The 18,043-nt window shown below is 37.9% G+C and overlaps 1 protein-coding gene and 1 long non-coding RNA gene across 3 annotated transcripts in view; one reads left to right on the top strand and one right to left on the bottom strand.

The window, feature by feature from the left end:
• The window catches only part of LOC133536506 (leucine-rich repeat transmembrane neuronal protein 4), a 268,946-nt gene that overhangs the window by 51,433 nt on the left and 199,470 nt on the right, over positions 1–18,043 (top strand). The window lies entirely within an intron of this gene.
• LOC133536507 (uncharacterized) lies at positions 13,759–14,687 on the bottom strand. Its single transcript, XR_009802477.1, has 2 exons — positions 14,127–14,687; positions 13,759–14,010 (listed from the first exon to the last, which is right to left on the bottom strand). It is a non-coding gene; the product is annotated as an uncharacterized LOC133536507 (long non-coding RNA).

Below are 18,043 nucleotides of genomic sequence, written 5' to 3' on the forward strand. Positions count from 1 at the left end.
CACATTGCAATTGAAGTAGATGAGGCGATTCCTGACGGAATTGAGTGTGAAATGCTCCAATGCTGACGTTGACCTGAAATCCTGGAATTTTCTTTTTAGAATTGTTGAAGTAGAGCACACAATTCCCAAAGAGGCTGATTATTTTGAAGTTGGAACCGTTTGAATTGGATAAAAAATGTGGGAGTTGTGGAACTTTGAGGAATTTCCCATTTCTATGGGAATTTCCAAAACATTTGGGAATTTCGGGAAAAGTAGATTTTTTTTAAATAAAATGGTCTGAAATGGTTTGTGTTGGATTTTTTCCAATCGGTTAAGAAATGTTGAAATGGTAACATTTTTGATTGAGAAATGGTATTAAGGAATTCCTGGAATTTTGGGAAAACCGGGGAATTTTTCCAGTTCGAAAAACAACTTAGTATTTTTGTCCTGATTAAGACAAATATTTGGACGGTAAAACGGGTGAAAATGGTTGAAAAATGTGGAAGTAGTTGCCAGAAAAAAGGGTCAAAAAAGGTTTGAAAAAACAGGAATTCTGGGAATTCATGGAATTTTTTAAAACTTGTTTAAATGTCCAGGATGAGTGGAATATGTTGAAGGTGAAATGGTTTTAATTGGTTGAAAAAATGTGGAAATGGTGGAAGTTTGGAAAATGGTCATTTCATTTTGAATGGGAAAAATGTCCCGGAAAACCTGAATTCTGGGAATTTTTGGAATTTGTCAAGTGAAAGCCCGCTAAACCCAAATAGGCTAAATATTTTAAAGTTGGAACCGTTTGAATCAGATGAAAAATGTGGGTGTTGTGTAACTTTGAAGAATGTCCCATAGGTTTCAATGTACCATTGGGAATTTCTGGAAAAGAGGGAATTTTTGGGGAAAATGGTAACAAAACTTAAATGGTCTGAATAAATTGATATAGTTGGCGTTGGAATTTTTCAAATCGGTCGAGAAATGTTGAACTTTTTCACTGAGAAATGGTATTAAGGAATTCCTGGAATTTTGGGCAAACCAGGGAATTTTTCCAGTTCGAAAAACAGCTTAGTTTTTTTGTCCTGATTAAGAAAAATATTTGGACAGTGGAATGACGGTAAAACGGGAGAAGTTGGTTGAAAAATGTTGAAGAAGTAGTTGCCAGAAAAAAGGGTCAAAAAAAGGTTTGAAAAAACAGGAATTCCGGGAATTCTTAAAAATTGTTTAACATTTTTTAAAAGTCCAGGATGAGTGGAATATGTTGAAGGTGGAATGGTTTTAATTGGTTGAAAAAATGTGGAAATGGTGGAAGTTTGCAAAATGGTCATTTAATTTTGAATGGGAAAAATGTCCCGGAAAACCTGGTATTCTGGGAATTTTTGGAATTTGTCAAGGGAAAGCCCGCAATACCCAAATAGGCCAAATATTTTAAAGTTGGAACCGTTTGAATCATATGAAAAATGTGGGTGTTGTGTAACTTTGAAGAATGTGCCATAGGTTTCAATGTACCATTGGGAATTTCTGGAAAAGAGGGAATTTGGGGGGAAAATGGTAACAAAACTTAAATGGTCTGAATAAGTTGAAATAGTTGGCGTTGGAATTTTTCAAATCGGTCGAGAAATGTTGAACTTTTTCATTGAGAAATGGTATTAAGGAATTCCTGGAATTTCCGGTAAACCGGGATTTTTTTTCAGTTCGAAAACCAACTTCATTTTTTGTCCTGATTAAGAGGAATGTTTTGACGGTTGAAGTGGGTTGAAAAATGTGGAAGGAGTAGTCTTCAGGAAAAAGGGTCAAAAAAGGGTTAGAAAAAATGGGAATTCTTGGAATTTTTGGGAATTTACTAAAAAATAATAGTATGAAAGTCCTGGATGAGTGGAATATGTTGAAGGTGGAATGGTTTTAATTGGTTGAAAAAATGTGGACACTGTGGAAGTTCGGAAAATGGCCAATTCCTTTTGAATGGGAAAAATGTACCGGAAAACCTGGAATTCTGGGAATTTTCGGAATTTGTAAAGGGAAAACCTGCGATTCCTGAATAAACTGAATATTTTTAAGTTGGAACTGTTTGAATCTGATGAAAATGTGGGAGTTGTGGAACTTTGAAAAATGTCAAATTGGTTTCAATGGTAATTTCCAAAACATTTGGGAATTTCGGCAACAGCGGGAAATGTTGGGAAAATGTAAAAAAAAAAATTGAATGGTCTGAATGAATTGAAATGGTTGGTGTTGGAATTTTTTAAATCGGTCGAAAAATGTTGAAATATGAAAATTTTTCAATGAGACATGGGATGAATTAATTCCTGGAATTTCGGGGGAACCGGGAATTTTTCCAGTTCAAAAAATAACTTTGTTTTTCGTCTGGATTAAGAAGAATGTTTGGACGGAGAACGGTTGAAGTGGGTTGAAAAATGTGGAAAGGGTAGTCGCCATAAAAAAGGGTCAAAAAAGGCTTTAAACAAATGGAATTCTACAAATTCCTGGAATTTTTTTCAAACTTGGATAAAATAATAGTATGAATTTCCAGGATGAGTGGAATATGTTAAATGTGGAATGGTTTTAATCGGTTGAAAACATGTGGAAATGGTGGAAGTTTGAAAAATGCCCAATTTATTTTGAATGGTAAAAATGTCCAGGAAAACCTGGAATTCTGTGAATTTTTGGAATTTGTCAAGGGAAAGCCCGCGATTCCTGAATAAGCTGAATATTTTTAAGTTGGAACTGTTTGAATCATATGAAAATGTGGGACTTGTGGAACTCTGAAGAATGTCAAATTGGTTTCAATGGTAATTTCCAAAGCATTTGGGAATTTTGGAAAAAGTGGGAAATGTTGGGAAAATGTAAAAAGAAAAATTGAATGGTCTGAATGAATTGAAATGGTTGGTGTTGGAATTTTTTAAATCGCTTGAGAAATGTTGAAATGGTAAAATTTTTCAATGAGAAATGGTATGAATTAATTCCTGGAATTTCGGGCAAACCGGGAATTTTTCCAGTTCAAAAAATAACTTTGTTTTTCGTCTGGATTAAGAAGAATGTTTGGACGGAGAACGGTTGAAGTGGGTTGAAAAATGTATAAAGGGTAGTCGCCATAAAAAAGGGTCAAAAAAGGCTTTAAAGAAATGGAATTCTACAAATTCCTGGAATTTTTTCAAACTTGGATAAAATAATAGTATGAATTTCCAGGATGAGAGGAATTTGTTGAAGGTGGAATGGTTTTAATCGGTTGAAAACATGTGGAAATGGTGGAAGTTTGAAAAATGGCCAATTTACTTTGAATGGTAAAAATGTCCAGGAAAACCTGGAATTCTGGGAATTTTTGGAATTTGTCAAGGGAAAACCTGCGATTCCTGAATAAGCTGAATATTTTTAAGTTGGAACCGTTTGAATCAGATGAAAATGTGGGAGTTGTGGAACTTTGAAAAATGTTAAATTGGTTTCAATGGTAATTTCCAAAACATTTGGGAATTTCGGAAAAAGCGGGAAATGTTGGGAAAATGACAAAAACAAACTTGAATGGTCTGAATGAATAGAAATGGTTGGTGTTGGAATGTTTTAAATCGCTTGAGAAATGTTGAAATGGTAAAATTTTTCAATGAGAAATGGTATGAATTAATTCCTGGAATTTCGGGCAAACCGGGAATTTTTCCTGTTCAAAAAATAACTTTGTTTTTTGTCTGGATTAAGAAGAATGTTTGGACGGAGAACGGTTGAAGTGGGTTGAAAAATGTATAAAGGGTAGTCGCCATAAAAAAGGGTCAAAAAAGGCTCTAAACAAATGGAATTCTACAAATTCCTGGAATTTTTTCAAACTTGGATAAAATAATAGTATGAATTTCCAGGATGAGAGGAATTTGTTGAAGGTGGAATGGTTTTAATCGGTTGAAAACATGTGGAAATGGTGGAAGTTTGAAAAATGGCCAATTTACTTTGAATGGTAAAAATGTCCAGGAAAACCTGGAATTCTGGGAATTTTTGGAATTTGTCAAGGGAAAACCTGAGATTCCTGAATAAGCTGAATATTTTTAAGTTGGAACCGTTTGAATCAGATGAAAATGTGGGACTTGTGGAACTCTGAAGAATGTCAAATTGGTTTCAATGGTAATTTCCAAAACATTTGGGAATTTCGGAAAAAGTGGGAAATGTTGGGAAAATGTAAAAAAAAAAAACTTGAATGGTCTGAAAGAATTGAAATGGTTGGTGTTGGAATTTTTTAAATCGGTCGAAAAATGTTGAAATAGTAACATTTTTAATTGAGAAATGGTATGAATTAATTCCTGGAATTTCGGGAAAACCGGGAATTTTTCCAGTTCAAAAAATAACTTTGTTTTTCGTATTGATTAAGAAGAATATTTGGACGGAGAACGGTTGAAGTGGGTTGAAAAATGTGGAAGGGGTAGTCGCCATAAAAAAGGGTCAAAAAAGGCTTTAAACAAATGGAATTCTAGGAATTCCTGGAATTTTTTCAAACTTGTAAAAAATAATAGTATGAATTTCCAGGATGAGAGGAATTTGTTGAAGGTGGAATGGTTTTAATTGGTTGAAAACATGTGGAAATGGTGGAAGTTTGAAAAATGCCCAATTCATTTTGAAGGAAAACCTGGAATTCTGGGAAATCTGGGATTTTTTGGAGCATTCAGACAGTTAAATTCCTAAAGAGCCCTTTTGTATCTTCAAGAAGATCCACAGAAAAGAAACTGTAAGTCCCAAGTGAAGGTGGAAATGAACTGATAGTTTAAAGGAAGCACAACCACTCTGACCTCAGAGGCCTCGTCTTTTTGATTAATCGCCTGTCGGTTTTTTTGTCTTTAAAAGTCTGTGCTGCAGATAATAACTCATTAGGATTATCTTAAGTGTGTTCTGTGAGAGGAGAATTGCTGCCTCGCTCTCAAAATGAATGACTTCCTTGATGCTGCAGCATCCATCAGGCCAACGTTGGTGAAGTCCATCTCTCAGCGCTTTGCTTCTTTTTACCCCTAACCTTTCTGTTCAGTTCATCAAAGTCAAGACCCGGAAAAAATTATTTATTCATTCTATTCCGGCCCGGACTCGGCCGAGGATTTAGGTGAAAGAGTTGGGACAAACAAGGTGAAAACGTTTTCTTGACCGAAGGGACTGCGTTTGACCTGAAGAGCATGTTATTGATTGCCAAATACCACAAAATGATAAACTTTTTATTCATCATAGGAATAAATTATATTCAGTAACATTTATGTTGCCTTCCTCGACTGGAGGCATTTTCATTTGTAGCACCGGTGCTAAAAAATCCCATTTTTTTTCAGACTCTAAGCCACACTTGAAATCCTTTCATTTTCTCATAAATCCACAGTGCACCTTACAACCTTACTGTACGGAATAACTCGGGTTGTGCTTACCGACATCGAATAAATTGTATTTGGTACATAGTTGTGAAGGAGAGCGTGGTCGGCACGCCTCCTGCAGGAATAGGGTGTGTACGGCCTGGCTTCAAAGCCAACGGCAGGTGAGTAGATTGCCCAGCTGGGCCTGATATTCAATGTTAAATCGGTTATACTTGTATAGCGCTTTTCTACCTTTTTAAGGAACTCAAAGCGCTTTGACACTATTTCCACATTCACCCATTCACACACACATTCACACATTCCATGCAAGGCGCTAACCAGGACCCATCAGGAGCAAGGGTGAAGTGTCTTCCTCAAGGACACAACGGACGTGACTAGGATGGTAGAAGGTGGGGATTGAACCAGGAGCCCTCAAGTTGCTGGCACAGCCACTCTCCCACTGCGCCACGCCTATCCTCTAGTGCAGGGGTAGGGAGCCTATGGCTCTAGAGCCAGATGTGGCTCTTTTCATGACTGCATCTGGCTCTCGGATAAATGTGAGCTGACATTGCTTAACACGATAAGTAATGAATAATTCCACTTGTAAAATTGTTAAAAATATAAATTATTCTCATGCATTTTTAATCCGTCCATCCGTTTCTACCGCACCTGTTCAAGAAGATGCGTCAATGGTAAGAAGTTATCTATTTATTATTGGTTAGTGTGGGGCTTGCCCTCCTGGGGGTTCTCCAGACCCCCAAACACCGACATGAGAGCCTGTTTCAGGGTTACAATATTGTTTTATTTTTCAATACTGGCTCACCTGCACTGTCTTCCTGTGCACTTAAGATGTGACTTTAAGGTTTTACTACTTACGTATAAAATACTACACGGTCTAGCTCCATCCTATCTTGCCGATTGTATTGTACCATATGTCCCGGCAAGAAATCTCCCTTCAAAATATTAGTGATTCCTAAAGCCCCAAAAAAGTCTGCGGGCTATAGAGCGTTTTCCGTTCGGGCTCCAGTACTCTGGAATGCCCTCCCGGTAACAGTTCGAGATGCTACCTCAGTAGAAGCATTTAAGTCTCATCTTAAAACTCATCTGTATACTCTAGCCTTTAAATAGACCTCCTTTTTAGACCAGTTGATCTGCCGCTTCTTTTCTTTTTTCTCCTATGTGCCCCCCTCCCTTGTGGAGGGGGCCCGGTCCGATGACCATGGATGAAAAACTGGCTGTCCAGAGTCGAGACCCAGGATGGACCGCTCGCCTGTGTATCGGTTGGGGACATCTCTACGCTGCTGATCCGCCTCCGCTTGGGATGGTTTCCTGTGGACGGGACTCTCGCTGCTGTCTTGGATCCGCTTGAACTGAACTCTCGCGGCTGTGTTGGAGCCACTATGGATTGAACTTTCACAGTATCATGTTAGACCCGCTCGACATCCATTGCTTTCGGGTTGCCCACATCTGAGGTCCTCTCCAAGGTTTCTCATAGTCAGCATTGTCACTGGCGTCCCACTGGATGTGAATTCTCCCTGCCCACTGGGTGTGAGTTTTCCTTGCCCTTTTGTGGGTTCTTCCGAGGATGTCGTAGTCGTAATGATTTGTGCAGTCCTTTGAGACATTTGTGATTTGGGGCTATATAAATAAACATTGATTGATTGATTGAATAAATCTCTCAGTTGTTTTCCAGCAATTGTATTTCCAGCCCCAACCCCATCTCTCCTCCTGGCTGCTGCTTATACCAGAGTGACAGGTGATTAGATAACAAGGCCCAGGTGGGCGGTCTACGCACCTGTCGCTGCAGGCCCGCAGGCCACGCTCCCTCCACAGTTAGCTTCAGAATAACAATGTTATTACAAAGAATAAGAGACTTATGTTGGTTTAACTTAAAAATGCATGTGTTTAGTTGTGTTCAGTGTTAAAAAAAAATATTATATGGCTCTTACGGAAATATATTTCAAAATATTTAGCTTTTTGGCTCTCTCAGCCAAAAAGGTTCCCAACCCCTGCTCTAGTGTCTGTTGCCGTCATCTTCCTCAGTCAACCATAACAGACACTTACCAAAGGTTATGCAACCAAATATTACATTGCTGTATGTATACTTTTGACCCAGCAGATTTGCTCAGATTTTCAGTAGATCCATAAAAAATTCATAAAAGAACCAAACTTCACGAATGTTTGATTGTGACCAACAAGTATGTGCTACAATCACTCCATCACAAAAAATAAGAGTTGTAGAAATGATTGGAAACTCAAGACAGCCATGACATGATGTTCTTTACAAGTGTACGTAAACTTTTGACCACGAGTGTATTACCTTTTTGGTTGTACGGCAGGCAGAAAGAGGATAAAAAGCACGTCAAACATGAACCCTCCTTAATTACTCCTTAATGACACACAACCCTGATGTTTGTTCTCTCCGTGTTTTAGATCATCCCTTGCCCGCTTTTGTCATTTCCTGGCTGGGTCTGTTTCGCCATCTTCCCGCGTCAGACCAAACGGCGACCACATGTTGGGAGGTGATAAGCGAGCGCGTGCCGCTGCAGGCAGGTGGAGATGAGCTGGTCTTTGTTGTTGTAGCGTGTCGCCACTAGAGGAGCACACTGTCATGCAGCTGCAGGCCACAGAGACCGGGAAAACGCGGGCGTTCATCGGGCGGCTCGCAGGGCACAGCACCTTCTGTTTCCAGATTAAGGTGCAAACCCCGTTTCCATATGAGTTGGGAAATTGTGTTAGATGTAAATATAAACAGAATACAATGATTTGTAAATCATTTTCAAGCCATATTCAGTTGAATATGCTACAAAGACAACATATTTGATGTTCAAACTCATAAACATTTATTTTTTGCAAATAATCATTAACTTTAGAATTTGATGCCAGCAACACGTGACAAAAAAGTTGGGAAAGGTGGCAATAAATACCGATAAAGTTGAGGAATGCTCATCAAACACTTATTTGGAACATCCCACAGGTGTGCAGGCTAATTTGGAACAGGTGGGTGCCATGATTGGCGATAAAAACAGCTTCCCAGTCTTTCACAAGAAAGGATGGGGCGAGGTACACCCCTTTGTCCACAACTGCGTGAGCAAATAGTCAAACAGTTTAAGAACAACCTTTCTCAAAGTGACATTGCAAGAAATTTAGGGATTTCAACATCTACGCTCCATAATATCATCAAAAGGTTCAGAAAATCTGGAGAAATCACTCCACGTAAGCGGCATGGCCGGAAACCAACATTGAATGACCGTGACTTTCAATCCCTCTGATGGCACTGTATCAAAAACCGACATCAATCACTAAAGGATATCACCACATGGGCTTAGGAACACTTCAGAAAACCACTGTCTCTAAAAACAGGTTGTTGCTACATCTGTAAGTGCAAGTTTAAACTCTACTATGCAACGCGAAAGCTATTTATCAACAACATCCAGAAATGCCGCCGGCTTCTCTGGCATGAAATCATCTAAGATGGACTGATGCAAAGTGGAAAAGTGTTCTGTGGTCTGACAAGTCCACATTTCAAATTGTTTTTGGAAATATTCGACATCATGTCCTCCAGAACAAAGAGGAAAAGAACCATCTGGATTGTTCTAGGCGCAAAGTTCAATAGCCAGCATCTGTGATGGTATGGGGGTGCATTAGTGCCCAAGGCATGGGTAACTTACACATCTGTGAAGGCACCATTAATGCTGAAAGGTACATACAGGTTTTGGAACAACATATGCTACCATCTAAGCGCTGTCTTTTTCATGGACGCCCCTGCTTATTTCAGCAAAACAATGCCAAGCCAAGTGTTACAACAGCCTGGCTACGTTGTAAAAGAGTGCGGGAACTTTCCTGGCCCGCCTGCAGTCCAGACCTGTCTCTCATGGAAAATGTGTGGCGCATTATGAAGCGTAAAATACGACCCCGGACTGTTGAACGACTGAAGTTCTACATAAAACAAGAATGGGAAAGAATTCCACTTTCAAAGCTTCAACAATTAGTTTCCTCAGTTCCCAAACGTTTATTGAGTGTTGTTAAAAGAAAAGGTGATGTAACACAGTGGTGAACATGCCCTTTCCCAACTACTTTGGCACGTGTTGCAGCCATGAAATTCTAAGTTAATTATTATTTGCGAAAAAACAATAAATATCTTGTCTTTTTAGTAAATTCAACTGAATATGGGTTGAAAAGGATTTGCAAATCATTGTATTCTGTTTATATTTACATCTAACACAATTTCCCAACTCAAATAGAAACAGGTTTTGTAATAATCTGTTGCTCTACCAAAAGTCTGTCTGCATTCCTCAGTGTGTGCGGGTAACAGGATGTGTTCAGTTGTTGGAAACACAGTCAGTCAAAATGGACTTTGCTGACACGCGGGCCCGGCCCACTCAGTCTGTACCCCGGCATAATGAGGCAGTATCTCCCCCGGTGGCCATGGTCGGGCAGAAGGAGCGCACTGTGAATACTGATCAAGAATAACATTGTCTCGCACCACCTCGGCTTTATAATGAGCTACCGAGCCGGCAGGGTTTTACTCGGGTCCTTTTCAGGTTTAATTTGTATTTTTCTCAAGGTTTATTATTGGCAGTCACATAGTCATGTTTGGGTTAATTCACCTTTTTGGCATCTTGTGCCATCCAACCAAATGCACAGGAGCCAAACCAGCTCTACACTCAGACTGAATGCCAATTGTCTCTCTTGACCTTTCACCTTTTGTCAGCCCTCAAAGCAGAGGGCCAAGATATTGTTGTGCAAAACAAGCCTACTTCATCACAATAAACTACAACCTGCGACATTAGGTGACATTTATTAGACAGGTAATAAACAATAATAAGCAGACATCACAGTATTCACAAGCTACAATATTTACAACAGTTCTAATGCAATTAAAGATGTTGCAGAGCTGGGCAATATGGACTTTTATTAATATCTCCATATTTTTAGGTCATGTCACGATACACAATATATATCTCCATATTTTTCCTTAGAACAAAAATGTTGCTGGGTGATACATTGTCCCACAAATTATTGTTAAATCCGGAGAAATCACTCCACGTAAGCGGCATGGCCGGAAACCAACATTGGATGACCGTGACCTTCGATCCCTCAGACGGCACTGCATCAAAAACTGTCATCCATCTCTAAAGGATATCACCACATGGGCTCAGGAACACTTCAGAAAACCACTGCCTCTAAAAAACAGGTTGTTGCTACATCTGTAAGTGCAAGTTGGTAGAGCGGCCGTGCCAGCAACTTGAGGGTGGCAGGTTCGATCCTCGCTTGCACCATCCTAGTCACTGCCGTTGTGTCCTTGGGCAAGACACTTTACCCACCTGCTCCCTGTGCCACCCACACTGGTTTTAAATGTAACTTAGATATTGGGTTTCACAATGTAAAGCGCTTTGAGTCACTTGAGAAAAGCGCTATATAAATATAATTCACTTCACTTCACTTCTACTATGCAACGCAAAAGCCATTTATCAACAACATCCAGAAAGGCCGCTGGCTTCTCTGGGCCCGAGATCATCTAAGATGGACTGATGCCTTATGCTCTGCATTATTTTGACACCCAATTAATGTAATGTAATCATAATATATGATTATGTAAATCAGGGTTTTGCAAAGTGCGGCCCGGGGGCCATTTGCAGCCAAGAGGTCATTTTTAACGGCCCCACGGCACATTTAAAAAATACTATTAAAAAAACCCAAAACATAAGTGTTATTAAAGAACCAACAGGTGAAATGTAACAAAAAAAATGTTGCAATGTTGACTCTACTAACACAAAGCTGCCATGCAGGCTGTTTCTTGCTTTAAAAAATAATAATGAATCAAAATCAATGTCATTATGAATTATTGACCTATTCAAAGCTCCAATTACGTCACATTAAATATTCCACTTTTAGATATTCTTTAGGGAAATTGTTGCATATTTTGTGTTTGCTATGTAAAAAAGTAAGCTTTTTTAAAATGTGTTTTAAAAAGGGCCTTAAACAAACAAAAACATAAACAACAATAACATTTATAATCTGAAGTTGATCTGGAGGTTATTGTGTTAAAAGTAAACAGTTAATAGAATGTTTGATTTATTTTTTAACACTTTGATGAGTAGGACCCTTTTGGATCCCCGATAACACTTGTTTTTAAGTGTCATTGCTAAAAAATAATAATAATAATAATGAATTAAAATCAGTGTTGTTATGAGGTATTGACCTTTTTAAGGCTCCAATTATTATATCATCTCAAATATTCCACTTAAAAATTGTATTGGGTGAAAATATTACATATTTTGTGTTTTTTCCATAACAAAACAGGGTTTTCTTTGACAAAAAGAGCATACAACTTAAATCTTTAAAAACATCATATTGACAAATAGAGTTAATGTTGAGCTAGAGATTTAACCTTGAATAATAATAAAAATAATAATACTGAATAAAGACACATTTTTTATATTTTTTTGACCAAAACCCTTTAGGGTCCCCGGGATGAAGCCTGAGTGGAGGCCAAAATATATATCTTTTGTACATATATTGTATTGTTTTTTAACATAAAAAATATCAAAATGGCCTCCGCTTGCTTTGATTTTTCAGTGTGCGGCCCTCAGTGGAAAAAGTTTGGACACCCCTGATGTAAATAATAATAATAATTAACTTGTATTTCTTTTATTTTTTACCATTGTTATTAGAAGGTCCATCACTTTCTAAATAACCAAAACAAACAATACAAATAAAATGAACTCTAAAGGTCAAAGACATACATAGATTTTAAGTAAATATTGAATGTGTATTTACAACAAATTGTATCTACCAAATTCACTTAAAATCCTTTCATTTTGTCAAAACTCGACAGTGCGCCTTATAACCCGGTGTGCCTAATGTACGGAATGATTTGGGTTGCGCTTACCGACCTCCAAGCTATTTTATTTGGTACATGGTGAAATGATAAGTATGACCAGTAGATGGCAGTCACACATAAATACATATGTGTAGACTGCAATATGATGGCAGTCACAAATTTTGGCCCCTGTGAACCGTATTAACTCGTTTTTCCCCAGGGTCCCCAGTAAGTATGATCAGCACATTACTTTGTCAATCCAGAGATTTAAAGACGTGTATGAGCTAACTGGGGAAGGGGCCTTTTTACCTAATTTTTTTATGCCTCCACAACCTGGAAAAAGGGTGGTCCCCACAGGTCATGAACAAACACTTGGTCCCCATTTTGTATGATTACTAGTATGTATGTGTGTGTGTAATATGTAGTAGTTCTAAAGAGAAAGTATAGCTGCATTTTACAAGGGCTGTTGCCCCAGGCGCGGAATCTTTGGAGGCATATTTATAATGACATTGTAGTAATATAGATTACGATTCATTCAACCATCATTTTAGAATTGCGCGGTGCGCTTTGATAGCATCATCGTTCTGCTCTGCTTTCCCTCCGCTCACTTTGTGATCCTTTTCCTGCCTTACGGCTACAAGAGTCGATGTCTGGCACGGCTGTAGCCATCTGTGAGATCGCTGAGATCCGCATGTTATCCCCGTCTTGGACTGACATTTGCATGGTGCAAGCACAGTGACATGTAATGACACACACAGCTCCCCCTTCACCCATCGTTTTAGTCCTCCACCCTCGGTTTTGCACATCCACATCTAGCAAGTAGGGCAAGTGGGGACCATCCTTTCTACAGGTTGTGGAGATATTAAACAAATTTGGTAAAACGTCCACTGCCTAATAAACTCAGACACGTCTTTAAATCTCTGGATTGATGAAGTAATGTGTTGATCATACTTACTGGGGACCCTGGGGAAAAACGAGTTAATACGGTTCACAGGGGCCAAAATTTAATAATTTTGCATAATTCACACACACACACACACACACACACACACACACACACACACACACACACACACACACACACACACACACATACGTGTTTGGGTGACATATGAGGACTTATGACAAAAACGTGACATATGGGGACATGCCTTTCCAATGGTCCTACAGGCCTGGGAATCAGACGGTTAGTGAACCAGAATTTTAGAAACACAGTGGTCTATTGAGATTTTTGCAACTCTTTTGTTTTTTTCTGAACCTGATTTTTATGGTACATATGAGGACTTGTCAGGTTTAGGTGCCATATGAAGACCAGAGTGTTTAAGATTTCAAGTTTATGTGACATATGACGACCATGACGTCACAGAGTGTTTAAGATTTCAAGTTTATGTGACATATGATGACCATGACGTCACAGAGTGTTAAAGATTTCAGGTTCATGTGACATATGAGGCTAATGACATCAGAGACTTAACAAAACCACCTGAGTTGGTTTAGTTGATGTGTTGTCATTTTAAAAAATCCCAATCCCATGCTACTGTAATCTAAAACCAAGAAGAGTTTAAAAGAAACATGGGTATAAATGTAATTGTCGACTAAGTGTAACTGAATTGTTTTTGTGGATTTTGTCGCTAAGAATTATCTGGAATAAATACAAAACGCTTGCTGTTTATTTTGCTTTTTTAATTGCTGGTAACATACTCAAACTACCACAGAAGATGTGGGAAAACATTTTTTTCCCCTTTTTTTAATATAATTCTGTTATGGATGTAGTACTTGATGGCAAGCCAATCTCTGTCCTGTAGAGCTACTAGTTCTTTATGGAGGCAGGCTTCACAATCTTTTTTACCTGGTACTTTGTTGCCAGTTACAAAATGCAACATGTGTCATTCAACTGCTTCCACTTCTTCCCCTTTGCAGCTGTCATAAAGGAGACAAAATACAATTTCTTACTGAAGGAAAAATGACTATAACACAGTGAAAAGGTGCAAAACGTAATATAATATTCTAGTAAATGATGTGGATTATTTATTTACCCCGCTTTGGAGTGGACCAAGTGGAAGAAGCTTGAGACATACCCACTTCCAGCGATTTGTCCTGCTGTCAATCTGAAGGGAAGAATTAGAAAACTGTAAAAGTAAACATTTAACATATTGTGCTTTGTGAAGCAGCGGAGTATATGTGTTGTCTGTCTATTTATCAATAATGCAGACGAGGAGTGTTGGCTGAGTTCTTAACATTTGCTTTCAGAGCCTGCATATCACAACATACAAGATGCCGTCATGGCGACACAACCTATACATGCTCCTCACTCCTGTTGCATGCTGGGTAGGGTAGTTCTTTTTTCCCCTGGCTCATAACATTACAATATAGTACCATGTATATGCGTTCAGTTTATCAAAGCACCAAGCAAACAGATATGGTCATAATTATTTTAAGTCCACTACGCAGAATAAACACAACATTATTAATATTGCTACTACGGATAATTTGATCAAAAATTCCCTAAAACAGCCCACTACCTATAATATAGTTTTTTAAACATAAGATCCCTGATCAAAAAAATCTTTCTGCTGTTACCTCAGAAATTGCCTGTTCAGATGTTATGATTGTGGCTCAGAGATTTGTATGTAGATTATATTTATTTTCCATAACAAACAAGATAACTTAAATACCCTGGCAGTGGCAATAAGCTTAAATGTTTGTATTTACCTTTTTTGAGTTGATTTTCATAAAATTTGCTATTTAACTGCTACTGTTTAACAAGGACTGATTTAAATTGTGTTTGCACAACAAATGTTTTGGCGCTTTTGTTCATGTGGGAGAATATTCCAATAAAGATGCACTACACACTACTTTTGAATTCATTATTGGGCTTTGCGTATACAATGCAGTTAATCGCGATTAATAAGAGAAATAGTGCGATTAACTTCGATTAAAAATGTTAATCATTGCCCAGCACTAATATATATACAAACCCCGTTTCATAAAAGTTGGGAAATTGTGTTAGATGTAAATATAAACTGAATACAATGATTTGCAAATCCTTTTCAACCCATATTCAATTGAAAGCATTACAAAGACAACATATTTGATGTTCAAACTCAAACTTTTTTTTTTTTGCAAATAATAATTAACTTTGAATTTCATGGCTGCAATACGTGCCAAAGTAGTTGGGAAAGGGCATGTTCACCACTGTGTTACATCACATTTTCTTTTAACAACACTCAATAAACGTTTGGGAACTGAGGAAACTAATTGTTGAAGCTTTGAAAGTGGAATTCTTTACCATTCTTGCTTGATGTAAAGCTTAAGTTGTCGTGTTTTACGCTTCATAATGCGCTACACATTTTCGATGGGAGACATGTCTGGACTGCAGGCGGGCCAGGAAAGTACCCGCACTCTTTTACTACGAAGACACGCTGTTGTAACACGTGGCTTGGCATTGTTTTGCTGAAATAAGCAGGGGCGCCCATGATAATGTTGCTTGGATGACAACATATGTTGCTCCAAAACCTGTATGGACCATTCAGCATTAATGGTGCCTTCTCAGATGTGTAAGTTACCCATGCTTTGGGCACTAATACACCCCCATACCATCACACATGCTGGCTTTTGAACTTTGCGCCGGATGGTTATTTTCCTCTTTGTTCCGGAGAACACCACGTCCACAATTTCCATATATAATTTGAAATGTGGACTCGTCAGACCACAGAACACTTTTCCACTTTGCATCAGTCCATCCTAGATGAGCTCGGGCCCAGCGAAGCCCGCGGCGTTCCTCTGTCTTGTTGATAAATGGCATTTGCTTTGCATAGTAGAGTTTTAACTTGCATTTACAGATGTAGCGACCAACTGTAGTAACTGACAGTGGTTTTCTGAAGTATTTCTGAGCCCATGTGGTGATATCTTTTACACACTGATGTCGGTTTTTAATGTAGTACATCGCTTACGTGCAGTGATTTCTCCAGATCCTCTGAACCTTTTGATAATTTTACGGACCGTAGATGGTAAAATCCCTAAATTCTTTGCAAAAAAAATGTTTAGCAGTTTTAACATCAAATATGTTGTCTTTGTAGCATATTCAACAGAATTGGGGTTGAAAATTATTTGCAAATCATTGTATCCTGTTTATATGTACATCTAACACAATTTCCCAACTCATATGGAAACGGGGTTTGAATGTATTTATATAAATATAGCCTATTATTTGCGCACTATTTACAAGTTATGTACCAAAAACACGACCACCGAAAAAATACTTTGATCAATGAAAACAGCGCTGCAAAAACCGGCTGTAAACAAGAGGCACTGCATTTTCTGAATTGAAACACTCATTTTAAAGCTTTGACATTAACATTTTAACACACACTAATCTGGTTCAGAAAATATGAGGACCTTATATGAAACACACTTTCTTGGTTCAAACAATATGAGGACATGACGAGTGCTCACATGTAGAATTTATGTTGTTGACTTGTAACATCTCCTGTTTTGCTAAACATGAGTTCCAAACTCCCTACTGACTAACATGGATGTACCCTTACGAAAATGTTGTCATATAAACTGATCTGTGAGAGATTAAAATTAATAAATGTCTTTCAAAATATAGGTTGGGTCAAATTTAGAGCAGATATAGTAAAAATAGACATGTAATAACCTGTTGGAGGGATGAAGTCGGTTTATGGCTGTCATCTGAATCTAGAGAATGTTGAGATAGAACCTCAACAGTTGGTTTCTGCAACAAAACACAAAAATATAATGTCATAACTAATTAATTATAACATTCTCACCACTTTTTGTTGATAAAAATCTGAGCATACAATGCCAGATAAAGGGTAAAGATTATTACAGAGTTTCAGCTCTTAGACAATTCATTAAGAATGTAACACACACAAAAATCTGGTTCAGAAAATATGAGGACCTGAATTGAGACACACATTTTAAAGCTTGGACATTAACATTGTAACACACATTTTCTGGTTCAGAAAATATGAGGACCTTATATGAAACACACCTAAGTCTTTCTTGCTTCAAACAATATAAGGACATGACGAGTGCTCACATGTAGAATTTATGTTGTTGACTTGTAACATCTCCTGTTTTGCTAAACATGAGTTCTAAACTTTCTACTGACTAACATGGATGTACCCTTGCGAAAAAGTTGTCATATAAACTGATCTGTGAGAGATTAAAATAAATAAATGTCTTTCAAAATATAGGTTGGGTCAAATTTAGAGCAGATATAGTAAAAATAGACATGTAATAACCTGTTGGAGGGATGAAGTCAGTTAATGGCTCACATCTGAATCTGGAGAATGTTGAGATGGAACCTCAACAGTTGGTTTCTGCAACAAAACACAAAAATATAATGTCAGAACTAATTAATTATAACATTATCAGCACTTTTTGTGGATAAAACTCTGAGCATACAATGCCAGATAAATAGTAAAGATTATTACAGAGTTTCAGCTCTTAGACAATTAATTAAGAATATAAAACACACTAAAATCTGGTTCAGAAAATATGAGGACCTGAATTGAGACACACATTTTAAAGCTTGGACATTAACATTGTAACACACACTAATCTGGTTTAGAAAATATGAGGACCTTATATGAAACACACCTAAGTCTTTCTTGGTTCAAACAATATAAGGACATGACGAGGGGTCACATGTAGAATGTATGTTGTTGACTTGTAACATCTCCTGTTTTGCTAAACATGAGTTCCAAACTCCTTACTGACTAACATGGATGTACTCTTACGAAAATGTTGTCATATAAACGATCTGTGAGAGATTAAAATTAATAAATGTCTTTCAAAATATAGGTTGGGTCACATTTAGAGCAGATATAGTAAAAATAGACTTGTAATAACCTGTTGGAGGGATGAAGTCGGTTTATCGCTCACATCTGAATCTGGAGAATGTTGAGATAGAACCCCAACAGTT

This window comes from Nerophis ophidion, linkage group LG17, assembly GCF_033978795.1.
Source record: "Nerophis ophidion isolate RoL-2023_Sa linkage group LG17, RoL_Noph_v1.0, whole genome shotgun sequence".
NCBI lineage: Eukaryota > Metazoa > Chordata > Actinopteri > Syngnathiformes > Syngnathidae > Nerophis > Nerophis ophidion.